This window comes from Gorilla gorilla, chromosome 21 (assembly GCF_029281585.2).
Source record: "Gorilla gorilla gorilla isolate KB3781 chromosome 21, NHGRI_mGorGor1-v2.1_pri, whole genome shotgun sequence".
NCBI classification, from domain to species: domain Eukaryota; kingdom Metazoa; phylum Chordata; class Mammalia; order Primates; family Hominidae; genus Gorilla; species Gorilla gorilla.
In genome coordinates, this window is record NC_073245.2 from 52198123 (window position 1) to 52220976 (window position 22854).

Below are 22854 nucleotides of genomic sequence, written 5' to 3' on the forward strand. Positions count from 1 at the left end.
AATGGGTAGATATTAGAACCTGAACCAAAAAAAGAAGGTGTTGGAACCTAAGGAAACACAAGTTAACCAATTTTTTTCTTGATTTTATGGTATTCAACAAACATTTATTGAATGTCTAAGTGCCACGAACTGGTAACTGATTCCTTGAACTGGCAATCATAAACTGAGCTGAAAGTAGACCACTGAAAGTTGTTTTTTTTAGTGGAAAACCAAAATATCAGGCCAAGATAATTACACTGAACTATACATTAACAAAGAACCTTTGCTGATGGGGCACAGTGGCTCATCCCTGTAATCTCAGCAATTTATGAGGCCAAGGCAGGAGGATCACTTGAGCTCAGGAGTTCAAGACTAGATTGGGCAACACGGTGAGACTCTGTCCCTACAAAAAATACAAAAATTAGCTAGGCATGAGGGCACATGCCTGTGGTCCCCGCTACTTGGAGGGCTGAGGCAGAAGGATCTCTTGAGCCTGCAGGAGGTTGAGAGGCTACAGAGAGCTGTGATCCTGACACTGCACTCCAGCCTGGGTGACAAAGGGACACCCTGTCTCAAAAAAAATAAATAGATAAAAAACAAAAAAGAAAGAAAAAAGAAAAAGAAAAAAAGAATTTTTGCTATCTACTTGAGTTAGGCACCAGATTTGCATTTTCAATAAGTTCCTGTTATTGCTCATTAGTAAATTATGTCTTATTTTTTATTATACCATCTGAGTACTGGAAAGATCACATTGCTATATAGGGACCTTGGCAGTCTCTCAATTTTGCATGTAATATGTTTAGTGTGTCAGAGCACACATATGCATAGTGTGAAACTGAGTTCATTTTCTATGTATTTATCATTAAACCTCAGGTTTTGAAGTCAGCAAGATCCAAACTAGCATTCTGCCTAGCTTAGTTACTTGCTTAGGAAAGTTATTTATATTTTCTGAGCTTCTATTGTTTCATCTCTTAAGATGGAGGAGCAATACTTAACCTTCAGTTATTAGAATGACTAAATAAAGTTCCTTCTTAAAATATAGAACACTGTGTTTGACACACAGTAGGGCCTCAATGAGAATTTAATGAATGAGCAAATAAACAAATAGATAAATAATAGAAATAAAACAAGACAGAGGAATAATATTTGTCTAGATTTATTTATTCATTTATTTCTTGGAAACAATTTCTCACCACAGAAAAATGTTAGGTACATTATAGGCAGGATGAATAGATGTCTTAAAATTCATGCTATATTCTTAATTCTGGTTAATTTATTCTAATGAAAATTATACATTAAAATCATCACAAAATATAATTTAAGTTGTGTGTCAAGCTGTACTTTTTCATAGTAATGAATTTATTTTTCAGGATATGCTGTGTGCATATAGTTTATTTACATATTTAGATATATTTCCTATTTATAATCAGAATTTGAATTATTGGGCCAGTTTTTAGCTAAATAGTTTATAGCTAAATTGTTTCCCAGTAAGTTTTCTAGTTTTTATCTATGAGAGGGCCAATTTGCCTGCATCCTCTTTAAACTATTTCTTAGGTCAAAGGGATATCTTTTCCTTAACAAAAAATGTTTTAATAGTTTACATCAAATTCACTGAAACTATATATCATGGCTAATGAAACAGGCTTTTCTAATTTTTAACTACACTTCAAAAAATTTCTTGGATAAGATAGTTGGGTTCAATTATCATACAGAAAATCTGTGATATTAGCAGCAAAATTTTAAAACAATAGACACTGATGTCCCAACTGGCACCCTAACGACTATGAATCTTTAATACCTACCATTGTGTTAAGCTTCAAGAAATGAGGCAGAGGAGGGAGAAGACACAGTATTTCAGTGATTCTTTACAACTTGACAAAGTGTTATTATGTCATCTTTCATATCCATAAGCCATTATTTTGCACCTTTGGGGAGCAATACAGTAGTGCTCCAGATCCCACAGAATCACTTATCCTTAAAGTCTTCATATACTTTTCTCAGTCTATCCTTCTCTCAAGGGAAAGCAAACTTCTCTAGCTTTGGGAATGAGTAGGTCTTAGGTGTCGGCTATCACTTCTCCAGAAACAGGACACAAGATAACAAGCAAAGTGACCTTTGCAACTGTCTTTCTCAAAGGAAGCTGAGTCATTTTTCTCTAATGTGGTTTTAAAAAAAGATGTTTTTATTATATTGAGAGTTAGCACCATAACTTCTCCCATGGAGGAAGTTTTTCTTGTGAAAATACCTTCAAGAGGCATTTTGGCGTAGATGAGCCAGAGTGTGGTAGATTGATTGCAAAAAATAGCACAAACATTTCCCCTCCCTGTACTCATCCTCTTGCAATATGACTTTGCAGCTCCTCCCCTCGAGACAAAACTCTATTTGTCCACCATTAAATCTAAACTGGTTTTGTGACTTGCTTTGGCAATAGAATGTGGTGAAAGTGACAATCTACCACTCCGAGGCTAGGTCTCAAAGGCTTCTTCATGCATTGTGCTGGCTCTCTTGAAACCCTGCTCTGCTATGTGGATCAGTCCAGGCTACTCTGCTGGAGGAGGTGCAATCCATGACCCAAGCATGTGCATTTCCATAGCCAGTATTCAGCAACCATTCCACTGAGGCCATTCTAGATTAGCCAACTCCTACCTGACTGCGAAAGTGAGCAAAGCCAGCTGGGATCAGCTGAGCCCAACCTAGAGACATGCAACTCACAAATAGATTAGTGACCAACAATAGGGTTTATTTTAAAGTCCCTGAAATTTGGCATGGTTTATTACTCAGCATTAACTAACAGATACACTCACAAGCAGGAATAGCAGTAAGTATCAGGATATATCAAAGACTGTGGGAAGCTGCTCTACAGTAGCAACAGGGGAATCATGTTGGCTGTTGCTGATAGTTGCTCAAGGTGGTATAAAGAAAAGAGATGAGGATGAGAAGGGGAGAAGATCTAACAAAATGGGGAGTATATGTGATTATATTTGGGGGGCCCAGGGACCGTTAACAGTGACAGGATGGCCAAAAGGTATGTAAGAATGATGAGTTATTGTGTTGCCGGAAAGTGAGCATCCACTCCACTTTGCCTTCTGCATTTTGAACACAATATATGTAACTGATTAATGCAGCACAAGAATAGATAGAGATCCTGTTCTTGTTTGTGAAAACTAAAGAGAGGGCTGATCATTTCTACTGGGTAAAGTGATGTGATACAAAGATAGCATGCTTGGACATAAGACCCTACAATGCCGAGCCACCTGGAGGAATGTGACTCTCCATTTCCATCCCCTCACGTGGAATTCACAAGGCATACTGAAGAGTGTTAAGACTTCCACAGACCATTGAACCCATTAGGTGGGAAGAAGGGAGGTTGAGTCATGTTTAGCTTCCTCTCCAGTGGAACAGAGATCTGCAGCTGACATCTGAATAGCATTCCTCTCATGTAAAGGGTGGAGGGAATGTGTCAACACCAACTGAACACCTAAGCCTTATCTCATGTAATTGTGACAATTGCACAAAGAAATTATTTGCTATCCGGATTATGCTTAAAAGGAAACTAAGTTTCAGAGACATTAAGGAGCATACTAAATTTCACTCAGTTGGTGAGTGATAAACAGTATTTTAAATCCAAGATTGCTTGACCCTGGCCCAATAATCTTTCGATTCCACCACAACTGCCAGAAACATCTATCCACACGTCAGGTGTATCCACAGCTGTTTGGTTTGTTGTTGCTGAAATTTAAGTATAACACCTCCCTTAGCAACTGAAAAGGCCCTTAGCTACCTGCAATATTTAACAACTACTTTCTACATAAATAGCTTCTGAAGGTTTTATCTTACAGCATAGTGGGTTCATGACAGCTTTTATCTGAGATGATGAAACAACAAAAATGCCTGGACTATGACCTAGAGCCTGCCTGGGAGGTGGTTGGTCAGGTGTAGTCTCTTGGGAAGTGCTGGGGACACAGATGTTCCAGATGGTTGAGACATTTCTTTCACTAGAGCATGGAGTGTAGAATTTGCAAAATACCCAACCTCTAGGAAGGAAATACAGATGTTCTAAAATTGTGGTATCCAACTCTTACTTTTCAGATTTCTAGGATTCAACAGAGGTTCCTGAGAGGCCATTGCAAATGTCAGGGGGAAAAGTAATTCAATTAACAACAACAACAATAACAACATAGCTTATAATTGAATATCACCAGGCAGTGTTCTAAGAATTTTGTGTAAATTAACACATTTAATCATGTTTTTATCCTTATGAGCTACATATAACATTATCAATAGCCTCATTTTACAGATGAGTAAACTAAGACAAAGAGGGGTTAAGGAAATTACTCAAGGTTTTGCAGTAAGTGGTCCGACTAGAATTTTTTCACAGGCAGTTTTGTTTCATTGACCATGCTCCTACTCACCATAATGTACTATTTTTCAGGCAGAGAAAGTGTTTATTTTTTTAATTGCACACACACACACACAGACACACACACACACACACACGCACACACACACCTTACATCTTCATGGGATTAGTACATTGGACCAGCAGGACTCACAGGATACAATACCAAAGCAACTTCATTTCCCCCGTAATTGCTCACTCAAACCTGTGCCATGGATCAGACCTTTCCCTAACCCTGGATGAACTCCTGGGCAGAAAAGACCACACAGCTTCCTGATTCCCTCTGAAATAACCAAAGAAACTCCAGGCATTTTAGTTGCCTAAAATAGTGTCTGTTCACTGATGAATATCCCGAGTCCAGTGTAATATTTGAAATTCTGAATTTCACTCAAAGTTATAGCCTGTCCCTTCATTTGAACCTGCAATAGGTTGGAAATCCACTGATGGGGAAAGAGGGACTTTGTCTTTTCTACTCTGTTGTCTCCTTCCATCCCCTACCACAGCCTGGTGTTGACTTCGAACCTCCTGGTTGAAGCCAGGAGAGAAAAGAGGTGGAGGCTTAAAAATACCTTAATTGATGAGCACCCATATACAGATCGTTTCATATTACATTGCAATTGTGAAGGTATTTCAAAATGTTGTTTACACTTATCAATGTTTTAAAATTATGAAAATAATGATAGTTATTAGGACTGATGCTAAATCTGGTTATTTAATGTTATAAAAATTTTGAAATATTTTGATAACTCTACTTAAAGAGGATTCCTTTGGCAATTCTATGGATTTAATTTATCTACTTAAAAACAGTAACCTAAGAAGGGGTCATCTATTGCCAAAGACTGCTGAGAGAGTTTATAGCGTAAAAGCACCTTGGTTTTTGGGGTTTCTTCTCCACCATATAATGTCTCAACTGTTGTCCTATCTCCCTTCCAGACAACCTTCTTGGGTAAAGTCCCTTTAAGGTGATAAGGGCCAGTTCTTTTCCTCCTGCTCACATGGCTGACATCTCCATGGGAAACATGTACCTTTACCGGTGCTTGGCAGAAGTGCAGGTACTCTGTAACCCCAGCAGCCCCTACTCCATCTGCTGTTCAGGTCTGCTAGTTAACTGGTATGCCCTAGTAGGGCAAACTGGCTTTGCATGTTTGAAGTCCTCTTGTAACAATTGGTAAATAACTTCTGCTCTGAGCTCCTGTCAAATCCTCTGCCAATACCCTTGCCTCCTCAGCCTCTTCCCAGGACCTCCAGACCTCCCACTATTCAGGAACCTAAAAGAAAATACTTGGCAAAGCCAGAACCTGCAAGAGCTGACTCCAAATGCACAAATGATTTCAGTTCTCATTTGTCAGTGCTCAGGCCTCACTAGTTGTTGGAACCCTGTGAAACATCCGCACTATTCATTACATCCAAAGGAAGCAATCTAACTCCCTAATTGGGTTTTTCCAGCCTCTCTCACTAGACTTGAGGCAAGGGGACCACATCCCCTACCCACCCCTTCTTGGAATGGCAGTAGGAAAAATACTCCAACACATTTTCCCAAAGAAATTCTCTCTTTAATCTAGCACCTCAATCTTTTTATACCTTTCATGTGGCTTTTGAACCTTACATATTGAGGGTCCGTATTAAATGTTCATTCACTGAAATTACTGCTGACAATCAATCCCTACACACCACACACACACACATACACACACCACACACACACACACACACCTAAATGTGTTTGGCTATAAGAATTTCCCATGCAGCAGACTATTGAACTACAGATTTTTCAGCATTGGCATTTGGAAAAGGCTCAAACCTGAAGGCAGAGAAAACTAATAGCCTAAGGCCTCCAATCTAAAGATAGATTCTACTAATCCTAGGCTGGCTGCCTTGTACAGCTTTGCAATGTCTCCTCCACATATGAGCCTGGCCCGCTTGCCTCTCCTGTTTCTACATTCTCAGTTCCTTGGCTGGCTCCCCCAGGGATAACTCTCAGTGCCTGCCTGATCTGTGTTACAAAGCAGACATGAATAGCCAGGCCAGAGAGCCATGTACTAATTTCCTGGGTGGCCAATCCCTCCCTCTCATATCCTAGTACCATTTTAAGGGAAAAGAAATGTAGGACATGGAATAAACAGAGGGAAACCTGCTTGATTTGTTGTTAATGTGTCAGTGTTTTGTTTTGTGGGTTTAACTTGTAGAAGGCAGGCCTTTGTCTTGTTACTCTCTGGCATTTAACAGGGCCTGCCTTCAGTGACTCAGCCAGGGTTTCCTTAGACAGAAAACAGCCACTTAGCGCCTTTTACACCACCAAGAAAATGAGATTATTCCTTGAGGAGATCAGCAGCTCTCGGCTGCTGTCGAAAGGGCGCTTTGCCTGTTTGTTTGGCTGCAAGGCACCACGCAGCCCAGGCTTGTTTAAAATTAGCTTCCTCATAAATCACTTGCACAATGAAGTGTCTGCCTCTGCCCTCTGACATATTTGTGTCTCTGTTTATTTTTAATGATGACATGGCTTTTTCTGTTTCCATTTGGCTCTTTATTCTCCACACTCCCAAGCACTAACTTCTGTGCCAAAAGTACAAAATCTAAGAAACTGCAGGGAAGAAAGAGTTCCTTTTCCACCAGCACATAAATGTAGTGGGGAAACCGAGTTAGCCTTGGGGGTATTTCTGGAGGAAATTGCCTCCTTTCTAACTTTGTCAGATTATAATATCCTGAAATTGTACTTTTTGAAAGAGTAAGAGGGTGATGGCAATATTCTGTAACTTGATAGGGGTCTGTGTTACACACGTGTATGTGTTTGCAAAACTCAATAAATGCATATGTACCTTACATGTAAATTTTTACATAAAGAAAAAAGTAAACTAATAATGAACTCTAATAATATTTATACAGAACTATTTAAGAAGAAGTATACTAGTTTTCTCAATTTACTTTGAAATGCATCCAAAACTGTGATAAATTAATTGATGGATAGATGGACAGACATGTGATAAAACAAGTAGGAAAAAAATGTTAAAGACAAAATATAGATGGTAGGTACAAGTCTGTTCCCTGCAAAATTACTTCAACTTTGCTGCACGTTTGAATATTTTTACAATAAAATATTAGAATAAATGCTCTCTTGGTGACCCACGCTGAATCCTTGGAAACATCAGAGAGCCACAGCTTCTAAAATCCTATATTCCACCGAAATTTTATTTTTAAAAATCTATATTTATATAGAGTTAAATTGCAATAATTTACGACAACAAGGAAAACAGTATCCTTGACCCAGTAAAAAGTACAAAATACAGAATATTCTGAGAGAGGGAAATTTTATTAGACACGTAAGAACCTTCTTCAATTTAAATGGCATGTAACTAGAAGTTCTTAATGCAGCTCTCTAATCCAATATATAAAACACAAATGAAGAACAGTAAAGGGCATACAATGACCAAAACCCATGTAGGATGAATTCAAATGGGCCTGGGGTGAGAAAGTCCAACCTTAGTGAACCCATATTTACTGTTGAAACAAACAAACGAATACCCAGAAAAGTCTGAAACAAGGAAAAAAACTGGAGAATTCTTCTATGAATGCTACCTTTTTGAGGCAAGGTCTTTTCTTTCTTTTTTTTTTTTTTTTTTTTGAGACAGAGTGTCGCTCAGTCTCCCAAGCTGGAGTGCAGTGGCCCGATCTCGGCTCACTACAACCTCCGCCTCCCGGGTTCAATTGATTCTCCTGCCTCAGCCTCCCGAGTAGCTGAGACTACAGGCGTCTGCCACCATGCCTGGCTAATTTTTGTATTTTTAGTAAAGACAGGGTTTCACCATATTGGCCAGGCTGGTCTCGAACTCCTGACCTTGTGATCCACCTGCCTCAGCCTCGCAAAGTGCTGGGATTACAAGCATGAGCCATAGCACCCAGCTGGTGAGGCAAAGTATTTTTATTTTCTTATTACAACTTTTGGAGACTTTGACTTCCAGAAAACAACCAGATAATTAGAAAAGAAGAGCTCTTAGCACATATTGCCATGGTACACTGCAAAACTGCACTGCTTTGGCAAGAATGTGGACAGGAAAACTCATGGTAACAGTATATTGCAGAGGTAGTAGTTTGTTGTGCATTTCTTTTCTTCAGAATGGCACTTGGAGTTGAAAAAGCCACCTCTGCAGCAGAGCTCAATAACATGAAAGTTGATTATTTTCCAATATGATATTGGAAGTTGTTCTAGTTATTGTACAATTAACCTGTCTTCTGGGGAAGGGAAATATACTCCTCCCATGGAAGAGAGTAAGGAAATGAACAATAAGCTAATCAACCTTAATATCTAAATGAGTTTCTTTTCACAAATGAAGACCATGTACCCTTATTGACAAACACCAGCTCTTGATAAATGTCCACTCATTCATGGATGAGTAAACTGAAAAATATTTTAAAATATATTTAATTGGTTATAAAATACACCTACAAAGTAATCTTCAAAGACAAGTCTTAAAAATGACATAAGAAAAAGTAAAAGGATCAGACAAAACTCCAAATCATGCAAAAACAAAGTCTGCATTTGAGGTGGTAAATAAAGAATTAACACTACTTGAACTTAAGATGTGAACATAAATTACAATTTGAAAAGTTCTCAAAAAACATTGATGAGAAAGACAAAGGGAGGGAGAGAAACAGGATAGAAACCATAGACTTGAATGTATTCCTCAGGAAGTACCCAAACTGAAAGGAAACAACAAAAATAAATAAATAAATAAAGTCAGAGAAAAGGTCTGAGAGCACATTGCCAAGGAGTTAATAGCATTTCAGGGAAGTTAGTGAAGAGGAGCCAAGTGTGGTTCCCTGCACAGCAGCCATGCAAAATGAGTTCAAAGGTTAAGAAAATGAGGATTGGAAAGTTTTGTTAGCTTGACCAAAGCCCAGATCTAGAATGGGATCTCAGGAATTTTATTATCAGAATCATAAATCAGAAATATCAAGTCTGTAATATTATTTGAAAATGCTGAAGTGCCACAAGTGACCATTTTGAGACTGAACTCCTCAAAGTTGTCACCTCTCTCTGAAACTCATTGTGCTTTAATATTCTTGCCCCATTGCCAGGGAACAACTAAATAACTTCCTTTGCTCTATTTCATTCATCCATTTCTCCTTACAAGCAGCATTAATGTTGTGCTGCCTTATTGGACACTTTAACATAGATCCCTGTCCAAAAAAAGCACAAATTTCAGTAGTGTAGGTAAACAACTTCAACATAGCATATGGAGTACAGAGGGAGAGAGAGAAAAAACATGAGAGTCTGCAAGAAATTATCATTTCTGTTTTATAGTATTTTTCTCTTATAGTTTACCCACGTATTTATCATTTTCATAGTTCTTTTTGCTTCTTACATGTCTTACCTTTCATCTGGGAATATTTTATAATTCCCATTGGTAGCATCTGCTAGTGTTAAACTATCTTTGTTGATTTTGATGATAAAATGACTTTATTTTACTTTTATTCTTGAAAGTTATTTCTCTGGGCATTAAACTACAGGATGGGAGTTTTTTGTTGTTGTTTTCCTTTTTTTTTTTTTTTTAGCACATTGTATCTATTTTTTGTTTCCATTGTAATTGAGAAGTCAACTGTCAGTAAATGCTATTTGTTTGAAAGTAATCTCTCCTCTTTTCTCTGCCTCCTCTTAAAATTTTTCTCTTTGTACTGGGTTTTCTTTAGAATCACTATGATATGCCTGAAAGATTTTTTAATATCATTTGATATTTTTGGGTTTTCTGAATGTGTGAATTAGTGTCTTTCATCAGCTATGAAATCTTTTACACCCTTACCTCTTCAAACATTACGTCTGCTTCACTTTCTCTCTTCTTTTGCTTTTGGTGTTTTTATTTCTTATATGTTAGAATCTCTATATGTCTCCGCCATATTTGTACTGTTCAATATATTAGTCCCTAGCCACATGGGGGTATATAAAGTTAAACTTAACTAAGTAAAATTAAATAAAATTTAACAGTCAGTTTTTCAATCTCAATAGCCACATATCAAGTACCCAACAGCTACATGTGTATAGTGGCTACTGAAGTGGACAGCACAGATACAGAATGTTTCTATTATTGCAGAAATTTCTATTGCACTGATCTATATCTGTTAGGTGTTCTGGTATATTTTCAATCTTTCATTTATTCTTCATTTCTGATTTTTCATAGATTTTTGACCAATCTTTTTGTTCAATAGTTCTCTATCAACTCTTCCTAATTTGCTGTTAATTTGATCTTTTTAGTTATTTTACTTTAATTCTAGAATGTATATTTTGTTAATTTTTTAATCTATGATATCACATTTTATGATTGCTGGTTCCCTGCCAACATTTTAAAGCTTGACTTTCATCTCATTGTATATAGTGAGCACAGTTGTTACATAGTCTGCCTGGTAATTCTGTTTTTTGGACTTCATTGTGTTTGTTCCTACACTGCATTATTTTTGCTTTTTTTTTTTCTTATGGTATTTCAACTCTTCATGTATTCAGTTATTTCTGAGTATGTGCTGGACATTGTTTCTAATAACTAACTTTCAGCAGTAAATTCAAGACTTGATTAAAGTTGTCTTCCTCCAACAAATATATTCATTGCTTTTGCCAGAATCCTGGGCACACTATTTTTGTCCATTTAATACAGTTCATGCTTCAGGTTTTCTGTAGAGTAGAATGATGCAAAACTGTCATCTTAACTACCAGACTTCAACCCTTAAAGTTTCAGTCTAAAGTGTTAGTGTCCTCTCAAGATCCTCCTCCCAAATGTATAGAAGCTGCTAATGACAGAAAAGAAGAAATATATAGGAAACATCAAACAATGGAGAAAAGTATCAAAAACAAAAGCTCATTCTTCAGAATTATTAATAAAACAGTCCCTTGAGAGACTGGCCAAAGAAAGAGAAGGCACAAGTTGAAATATAAAAACTTGCACAAATAAGAAATAATAGAAATTGATTTAAAATCTTGACATAATCAAGAAATACAATAAATTGATAATATATTAAAATTTTATAATAAAAATAACATTGAATTATAAAACAATAGAAACCACAAAATGCCAATAATTAATTAATCTATACCTTTTCACCCTATAAAATAGTTTTATAAAGGGCTAACTACATTTTCAAAAAACAAAAATTCTTATTTTCTAAAACCATTGTACATAATATAAAGAAATGTCCTTTAACAAATTTTCTGAAAATAATGCAGCCTTTATATCAAAAACCAGAAAAAAGACAGCATAAGAAAGTATATATTAGTCAATATTAGGTAGAAACATGGATGAAAATATCAGTTATTAACAAAATACTTCTCATATCCATCAAACTCACATAAATTAAATTTCTAGCAACTCCCAGTGCCACTGAAGTTATAGGGTACCTGGAACATTCATCTATTCCCAGTAGGAGTTTAAACAGTACAACCATTTTTGGGAGTGATTTGGAAATATCCACTAGAGTAATGCCCAGTAATGGTGGAATGGATTGATAACTTGTGTGTATTAATATAATGGCATACTATATACCTGTTACCATTTATGCACAATTTCTTTTTGACTCAACATACACACATTTCAAAAATGCAAAATCAAGTAAATAAACCAAGGTGCCGAAGAACATTAAAAAATTATACTATTTGCACAAATTTAAAAAACACACAAGACACAATACAATATGCTGTGTGTGTGTGTGTGTAGATATATAGAGCATATTTATACATCAACTGTAGAAAGGCAATTGTCTTCTGGGAAGGAGACTAGGAAAGGAGATCAAGAAGGGTTACAATGGGGACATGAAGTCTGTCTGAAAAGAAATATTTAAAAATGATTTGAAGCAACCAAGGCTCAATATAAGCATTTTAATATTTAGGTAGACAGTGTTTATTAGGTATAATATTAGACCTTACTTTATAAAGTAACTGTGAGGACTAAGTGAATTAATGCATATAAAGGGCTTAAAGGACAGAGGAGGTGCTCATTACATGCTGATTTTCATAATTGTTACTCATTAGAGATGGTGAATTTCTAGACAGCAAAGCCCAGCTATTATTTATCACTGTCCCTTATGCATACTACAGGATCTAGCACAGAGGAGATGCTCAGTAATTTGGTTGAATGTGTCCACACATCATAAATTGCTGTCTTCATCTCAAACTCCTTAATGGTCCTTGCCTACTTGCATGGATATAGGTGAATGAGGAGTGTAACAGATTGGCATAAACCACTGGTAGAAATGTTAGGGCTTAGTATTTGACTGTTACAACCAGTTCCATATGTGACCTGGTTTATGGTTTCAGGGCAAGTGATTACTTTTAAGTAACCAACCAGCAGAGTTTAGACGTGTTTCGAGATTCTTGGAAGAAGGTTGATTACATAAATGCCAACTATATTAGTATTGATTTCTCAAAGAATAAAAAGAAAAACCAAAAAAATGGTCAGCTCAATCAGCTATTTATTATTTCTTCTGTTCTTTAAAATTGTAAGAATTTCTGAGGGGTGGGAATTTCAAAGCTATTTCAAGATCATCATATATAAAGCATTCTTTAGTATATAAGGTCTTAAGGAGGAGAAATGGGCTTTGGCTGACTTCACCCACAAGCTGAACTCCATAAATATTATATAGTTAACACACGATCCAGATACTTTAACTTCACAGAGTTCAGGAAAGAACAGCTTTTGTTTATGGTGAGTTTTCCTATGTGTTGAATATAAAGTACCAATTAAAGTGTAATCAGAATAGCTGTTTGAATTTTTGGCAGCATATCAGAAGGAGTTACGGAAAGCAGGGCCCTTTCAATGATAGATATGATTTTGCAGAGGTCATGCTATGGCCTGGATAGGGCATGCCTGGCCTGATTTCAAACCATAAATGCATGCGAATGTAAGGAAATGAATCCTATTCCAGGGCCTATATCTTCATTGCCTTAGAAATGGTTTTTCTATTTCCAAAGCAATTCTGGTTTTCAGAATAATTTGCCTGGAACTCAATCCCTATATGCTGATGAGATCAACTGAGGTCTAGAATGGCTAAGACACTGGGGCATTTTATTTTGTTATTTCCACTGTCCAATTCTTTGTAGATTTTGATTTGGAAAAGTATTCAACCCATTGGAACCTAAACCATTCTCCCTCTCCCTAAAATATTTTCATAGAACTGAGTTCCCCTTATTTTCAGGGTTCTTACATCAATTATACATGAAGTGAATGCCTGAAAGGATCAGGACTCATTGTAGGGAAGAAGTGAAGTATGTTATGGAATAAAAGACTAGAAACAGAAAATAAGTAGAAAACAGAAAAAGCAATGAAGCAAACATGCATGGTTGACATAAACGTGGAGCAGAAACTACAACAATAGGTTCTTGGATAGTGCCTCTGAATGGGACAAATAGTCACTCTGGAGTCTCAGTAAAAATCTAAAGAGAGAAACCTGATCCAAGTTAAAGGTATAGTCAGCGACTAGCTCAACTTCTAACAGCTTCCAAAAACCAAAAATATGCAGTTGACCTTGTAACTAGGATTGCATATGGCACCCAGCCAAAACCCGCCAGCCCTCTCCAGGGCAAAGAGTGACAGCTTTGCTGTCCTGCAGTTGAAACAAGTGGGAGCTCATATTAAACTGTGCCAAGCAGGGCCTGCCACTAAGCTGAACACCTGTAATTCACCCATCTGTGTCCCTCAAGTCCTCACCCCAAAGTAAATTGATTCTGAGCTCTAACAGCTGTCTGGGGGACTCTGCTGGGCTGTTCCCAGCAGGAAAGGCTGTGGGAGATGACAAAAGCTGTGGGTGTGTTTCCAAGGTCAGAACCCAAAGAGGGAAGTATTTTTGATTCTTTCATTTGTAGAGATGACAAAAGTGGTAGTGGGTGGGATGCATAATTTCCACATCATTTAAGTAACTACCAGACGTTGTTTATCCCATCATATGATTTGAAAATTAAGATAATCATAGTTGATGAAAGAGGAGAAAGCCTGGGCAATGAGGGTCCCTTTCATCAAGGAGTGTAAAGCAAAGAGTAGGAGAGATGGGGTACAAACTTAGAAAATGAAAGTCATATGCAGTGTCTCTGTAAAGGTAAGAGAATTTCAGGAATATTTTAAACATACATTCAGTGTAGACTACCCTGTTCATATCAATGATAGAAAAATAGATATGTAAGTTTTATGAGCAATAAATTCAAGTTTGGAAGAAAGAAACATACACATATGGTCACCTGCTATGGGTATTTATAATATTAGATGTAAAGTGTTTATAATAGCAGACTCTTGCCAACATCAGCAGCCATTGACATAAATAGATTACTGTAGATTACTAGAAATAAATGAAACCCTTGTATTCTATATAGGTGATATTCCAAAAGTAAACAGAATCTTAAAGGCTGAATAGCCCAGGCTCCCTTGTGACTTGAGCCATAGCCACACTTTTTTTTTGCAAGCTTACATACTATTTCGTTTCTGGAATTTTTTAAATGCTTTTGAGTAAAGAGCCTTGTTTATTGTTCAGATAACTTTTTTATCTCCTATTACTAAATAGGGAATCTTCATTTATGCATTACCAGTCACACATTTATTAATTTCATTTAAAACTATTTATTGTCCTGGTCCTTGGGATATAGTGATAAGTAAGAGCATTAGTCTCTGCTTGCAGGCTCATACTCAACAAGTGGTGACTTTCAATGTACTTTTGTGTTTATGCACACATGGGAAAACTAGAAGCAATAGATTGCATCTAAAGCAAAATGCTAAGAAAACAGCTTCTAACTGAAGGCATCTCTATGAGAAGTTTGACTGAATTTAGCTGATTTCCATTATCACAAACACTTACTGAATAACTACCTATGCTTTGTCTTTGGTGAGCCACAAAAGTGCTGAGATTTATTCATAGGGCCCCATTCTAAATGGGATCAGCCTAGTGGGAAAAGACTCTGCAGTCGTCTTTGCATGTGCCATCAATTTTTCCTTCATCTGTGTGCAATTGCGTTGTCCAGCACATACATTTAAGTGCCTATAAAATATTAAGCACATTGCTAGGCAGTGGGAATAAAGAGTGCTGTTAGCCTCTGTCCATTCATCTGCACATCTATCCTTTCATCCATTTGTCCAATTCAGATATTTAATGAACGATGATCAAGTGCTAAGTGTTTATGCTGGACTGTGGAGAAAAAATAAAACAACATAGACACGCTTTATGACCTCATGGAGCTTACATTACAGAAGCAGACATAAACAAAACATAAGAAAAACAACTAGATATACATGAAATTGACAAATTCTGGTATTTGGAGAGATTTCTATTTTTAGAACTGTAAATCTCAAGAAGTTCTGAGAGACCCTCCTGCTGTAAAATGAACAGTCTATGAAGGTAAATATTTTAGAGAAAATGCTGATTCCACAATTATTAGGAAAGATGCCAGAGGCACCCCCCAGTTTCCCTCCCCTACACACAGACAAACACACACACACACACACACACACACACACAAAGCAAACAAACAAGAAATAAAGGAACCAACAACAAATATGAGTTGGTCCTAGAACAGCTTTGAAATGAGGAATCTAAAGGTACCGGTATCAGAATGCTGGGGGTTGATATTGCCGAGGCTGGGCACCTGGATTTAAAAATATTTTATAACCTTTCGTAATTTTTCTCTACATGGCCTAGTAAAGAGAAGAATGCCCTGGGCATTCTCTTGATACCCCACAAGGACGACTACTCAAGAATTAGGGTTTGAGATGATTCAGCTCTTACAAAGACTGATCTTCGTGAATGGACTGTTTGCTCTCTGCTTGGATTAAGGTGATTTTTCCCTAACCTAAATGCCTACCAGGTACACAATTAGATCTTCTCTAGAAGAATATAAAGCCATGCAGAGCCTTAATTATTACACTTTTTCAAACTCAATATCCATTATTTAATAAAATATAATTACTGGGCATATAGGGATAGAAGGACAAATAACTAATGATCAAGACAGAGAGAGAGAAAGAAAGAGACTAGAAGCAGACCAATAGGAGAGCCAAATATTGGAATTAACAGATAACAAATTTAAAAATGATTATGATCAATAAATACAGGAAATTAATTGGTAAGATTGATGCACAAAATACACATAGGACATGGTGAAAATGTCAGACACTCTTGAATCCAGTTGGAGTTCCAGAAAAGGAGGAGATGCAACACATGACAAAGCAGTAAGGAAAAAAAAAAAAAAAAAGAAACAAAAAACGCTCTCAACAAACACACAAACACACACACATTTTAAAGTGTACATTGAATACTTACCAAAATAGATTATAAAATCTTTCTCAATTTTTTAAAAATTGAGATCTTAGAGCACGTTCTTTAGCCACAATAAAATTAAACTAAAAATCAATAACAGAAAGCTTTCCAGAAAATACTCAAATATGTTTTTCCATGTGTTTGTGTCCTCTCTTATTTCCTTGAGCAGCGGTTTGTAGTCCTCCTTGAACAGGTCCTTCACATCCCTTGTAAGCTGCATTCCTAGGTATTTTATTCTCTTTGTAGCAATTGTGAATGGGAGTTCATTCATGATTTGGCTCTCTGCTTGTCTATTACTGGCGTATAGGAATACTTGTGATTTTTGCACACTGATTCCATATCCTGAGACTTTGCTGAAGTTTCTTATCAGCTTAAGGAGATTTTTGGTTGAGATGATGGGGTTTTCTAAATACAAAATCATGTCATCTGCAAACAGAAAATTTGACTTCCTATTTGTATAGCCTGTATTTCTTTCTCTTGCCTGATTGTCCTGCCCAGAACTTCCAATACTATGTTGAATAGGAGTGATGAGAGAGGGCATCCTGTCTTATGACGGTTTTCAAAGGGAGTGCTTCTGGCTTTTGCCTATTCAGTATATGATATTGGCTAAAATATTACATCCTCATGGATAGGAAGAATCAATATGGTGAAAATGGCCATACTGCCTAAAGTAATTTATAGATTCAATGCTATTCCCATCAAACTACCACTGACATTCTTCACAGAATTAGAAAATACTGCTTTAATTTCATATGGAATGAAAAAAGAGCCAATATAGCCAAGACAATCCTAAGCAAAAAGAACAAAGCTGGAGGCATCATGCTACCTGACTTTAAACTACACTGCAAGGCTACAGTAGCCAAAACAGCATGATACTGGTATCAAAACAGATATATAGACCAATGAAACAGAACAGAGACCTCAGAAGTAACACCACACATCTACAACCATCTGATCTTTGACAAACCTGACAAAAACAAGGAGTGGGGAAAGAATTCCCTATTTAATAAATGGTACTGGGAAAACTGGCTAGCCATATGCAGAAAACTGAAACTGGAGGGCTTCCTTACACCTTTTACAAAAACTAACCCAAGATGGATTAAAGACTTAAATGTAAAACCCAAAACCATACAAACCCTAGAAGAAAACCTAGGCAATACCATTCAGGACATAGGCATGGGCAAAGACTACATGACAAAAACACCAAAAGCAATTGCAACAAAAGCCAAAATTGACAAATGGGATCTAATTCAACTAAAGAGCTTCTGCACAGCAAAATAAACTAGCATCAGAGTGAACAGGCAGCCTACAGAATGGGAGAAAATGTTTGCAATCTACCCGTCTAACAAAGGTCTAATGTCCAGAATCTACAAGGAACTTACACAAATTTGTAAGAAAAAAACAAACAACCCCATTTAAAAGTGGGCAGAAGGTATGGACAGACACTTCTCAAAAGAAGACATTTATTCAGTCAATGAACAGATAAAAAGCTCAACATAACGGATCATTTGAGCAATGCAAATCAAAACCACAGTGAGATACAATCTCAAGCCAGTCAGAATGGTGATTATTAAAAAGTCAAGAAACAATAGACGCTGGTGAGGCTGTGGAGAAATAGGAAAACACCTTTACACTTTTGGTGGGAATAGAAATTAGTCCAACCATTGTGGAAGACAGTGTGGCAAGTCCTCAATGATCAAGAACCAGAAATACCATTTGACCCAGCAATTCCATTAATGGGTGTATATCTAAAGGAATATAAATTATTCTACTATAAAGACACATGTACATGTATGTTTATTGCAGCACTATTTACAATAGCAAAGACATCAAATGACAATCAGAGATAGTCTGGATAAAGATAATGTGATATATATATATATCATGGAATACTATGAATATTTGGAATATAAATTATTCTATTATAAATACACATGTACATATATGTTTATTGCAGCACTATTTACAATAGCAAAGACCAAAATGCCCATCAGTGATAGACTGGATAAAGATAATGTGGTACATATACACCATGGAATACTACACAGCCATAAAAAAGAATGAGATCATGTCCTTTGCAAGGAGATGGATGAAGCTGGAAGCCATCATCTTCAGCAAACTAACACAGAAACAGAAAACCAAACATTACATGTTCTAACTCATAAGTGGGAGTTGAACAGTGAGAACACATAGGATAAAACAAGGAAGATTAAAATATATTTTAAACTGAATAATAACAAAGACACATCATTTCAAATGCTCACAGAACATCCGCCAATATAGATTATATATTATATATAATGAGTTCATAACAATTCTCAGTAAGTTTAAAATATTTGAAATTTTACATAGTATGTTCTCTAACACAACAGTATTAAAAAATTAATAGCACAGAGATTTCTGAAAAAATCACTAAATATTTGAAATGTAAATATTATACTTCTAAATACATGGTTCAAGTAAAAAGCAGCATAAAACATAACATATATTTTGAATTAAATGATATTGAAAACACAGAATGACAAAATTTGTGTGATGTAACTAAATCTGTCCTAGAGGGAAATTCAGAGCTTCAACTTCTTATACTGGCAAAGAAAAAAAAAGATTTTAATTTCAGTGATCTGGTTAAGTGTTAAGAAACATCTGGAGGTTACAACACTCTTCATGGTGAAATATAACGGCATACCCCTCTAACCACCTATATGCAACATAATCCTGGAGAGCCTATCCATGAGACTCCATATAGAAAACTCTAAAAAAATTTTTTTAAATACTAAAACCTACAAGTGAATTTAGTGACATTGTAGGATACAAAGTCAATACACACAAATCAATAGTATTTTACATAATAGCTGAGGACACATGGAAACAAAATTTAAGACCACACCAGTCACGATAGCTTCAAGAAGAATGTAATATTGAGAAGAAAATTGACAAAATATGTGCAAGCCCTATATACTGAAAAATACTAAATAAATCTTGGTGGATATTAAGGCTAAAATTTTTGAGATGCCAGTTTTACTCAAGTTGATCTAGAGATTCAACACAATCCCATTCAAAATCTCCACATGCCTATTTTACAGATATTTAAAATTTTATTTTTTGATTTATATGGAAAGTTAAAGAATAGCCAAAGCAATGTTGTAAAAGAATAACAAAGTTGGAGAGCTACTTAATACATTATTTGATTTCTAGATTTACTATGAAAATAGTTATCAAGATGGCATGATATTGATGTAAGCATAGATATGTAAATCAATAGAAGAATAGTGAGCCCAGAAATATATTAACACATATGAGCTAAACTGATTTTTGACAATGATACCAAGGTGATTTAATGGGGGAAATGATAGTTGTTCAAAAAATGGTGCTGAAACAACATCCACATGGAAAAAAAAATCTCAAATTTTACTTCATCCTCTGTGTAAAATCACTCAAAATGGATCATATACCTATATAAAACCTAAAACTACAAAAGTTTTAAAAGAAAATACAAGATAAAATCTTTAAGTACTTGAATTTGGCAAAAATTTCTTTGATAGACAATGGTTTACGCTAACTATAAAAGAAAATAAAATGATAAACTGGACTTCATAAAAATTAGACTTCTTTTCAGAAAGTGTCATTGAAAAATAATGAAAAGGCTAAGGTACAGACTGGAAGAAAATGTCTGTAACATATATATCTGAGAAAGACAGAGTGAGGAGTACAAAAAATTAACTGGGGAGGAGAGACATGCTAGAGAACAAGAATTTGCTGAACACTTTTTATGTATCTGATACTGTACTTAACTTTGTTTTTAAAGATAAGCTATTGGAGCTTAGAGAAGCTTTCCCAAAGTGTAACAACTAAGGTATTCAGTCTTTCCTTCCATTCTTTAACAGATGAGTCTCCCGTGGTCTTACTAAAATATTACTAATACGGGAACAAATTGGTCCTTTATTGTTTTTTTAAGGAAGACTAGAGGATAGGAAGCTGGGCATGGCTACATGTGAGATCACGAAGACACTTATAGAAATCCTTTTCCTTCTTATTCTGTCCCTGAAACCATATGCATTTATAGTGGTTTTTATTCTTCCTGATTTATTTTGAGGTCTACCCTAAGCTGTAAGCCCTAGGATAAGTCTATTCAATCTATAAAATCTAACTAGAGTTGATAATTTTTTTTTTTTGAGATCAAGTATCACTCTGTCGCCCAGGCTGGAGTGCAGCGACGTGATCTCGGTTCACTGCAACCTGTGCCTCTGGGGTTCAAATGATTCTCCTGCCTCAGCCTCCTGAGTAGCTGGGATTACAGTGCCTGGCACCACTCCTGACTAACTTTTGTATTTTTAGTAGAGACAGGTTTTAGCCATGTTGGCCAGGCTGTACAGCCAATAATTTAATATTAGATAAAGTTTAACCACTATATTTGAATTGTACCATTAATTTCCACTTTTCCCTTTTAAATCTAAGGTGTGACTCCATAACAATAGATTTCAGTCTTGTCTTTCATCCTTGCTACTGGAAGTGTGAACCATGGCCCAATAGCATTGGCATCACCTGGGAGCTTATTAGAAATGGGAAAGTCAGGACTCACCCTACACCTACTTCATCAGAATCTTCAGTTTAATTAGGTCTCAGCTTATTCAAATACACATTAAAATTTGGGAACCCTGCTGTTTATGACCACATAGAAAAACAGGAAACAGGATTGCTTCCTGCTCCTGTAACTACAAAGGTATGAAAGCACATCCTTGGGATGTCTAGACTATAGTCTACCACTCTACTGGACTTTACCGCTTGCGGACCATGTAGAAAACTTTAGACAGGTCGTTTAGCATCTCTCAGCCTCAATTTCCTAACTATAAACAGGATGACTACGTTGTCTTCATAGACTTGCTGTGAGGATTAAATGAGATAACATTCATAAAATACCCAAGGCAAATGCTGACACGGTGTTGGTTTTCAATATATGCAGTCTTTTCAAATGGTCAATAAAGAATGATTCTATTTTGCATGAAATAAATAACAAAAGTCAGTGCCTTAAAGCCAATGCAAACCCTTGACATTTCCTCACATCAAGGAGCAGGATCATTTGCCTCTTTTTCTATGTGTTATTTTTTTCTTTGTGCAATGGCCTCAGTCTATGAGTGGGGGCAGGCAGTGCTAGGAAGAGCCATTGCCTTTTAGATTGTGGCCTCCCTCCCATCCATGTCCCCAAACGGCCTACTTAATAACAAGAACAATAACGGGGTTCATTATGCATGCAGCTCTGCAATCATTGCTGAGGAGAAAATTAGTTTGATGCCCTGAGCGACAGTTGAACTCTAGAAAGTGCCTAAATAAAATAAAAGAGAAGGAAAATATATACATATACATAAATATAATAAAGAGTGCAATGAGAAAAGTTATGAAGAGGCCAATTTCAAAACTTGCCCTTTTCCTGGTGCTTCTTAATTTTTTAGGCATGGCGTGTTGGTTACTAAAAAGTCTGTTTATTTAACCAAAAGTTGCCTTGTCTCTAGCATTGTGCAGGTCCATGGGAGGTCTGGGAGGCTCAAGCATGTACACACATGCATATCATAAAACAACACAGATGAATCTGGAAGCCATCATCCTCAGCAAACTAACACAGGAACAGAAAACAAAACACCTCATGTTCTCACTCATAAGTGGGAGTTGAACAATGAGAACACATGGACACAGGGAGGGGAACAACACACACCAAGGCCAGTAGGGGGATGGGGGCTGATGTGAGGAAGAGCATTAGGGCAAACAGCCAATGCATGCGAAGCTTTAAACCTAGATGATGGGTTGATAAGTGCAGCAAACCACCATGGCTCACCTATGCCTACATAACAAACCTACACGTTCTGCACTTGTATACCGGAATTAAATAATAATAATAATAATCATAATCGTAGGTTGCCTTCTATGAATTGTTAAAAAAAGATTTTTTTTGCCATTATTTTTGGTTTACAGAAGAGTTGCAAAGGAAGTGTAGTGTTGTCATACAGCCTTCACCTAGCTTCTAATGTTAACATCTTCTATAACCACGGTAAATTTATCAAAACTAAGACATTAACATTCATATACACTATTAACTAAGTGTAATAGGCATTCTTTGGATCTCCCCTCTTTGGTTTTTCTGGACCTGGATCTAATCCAAGACATATTGCATTTAGTAATGTATGCTTAGTCTTCTCCAGTCTAGAAGAGTTTCT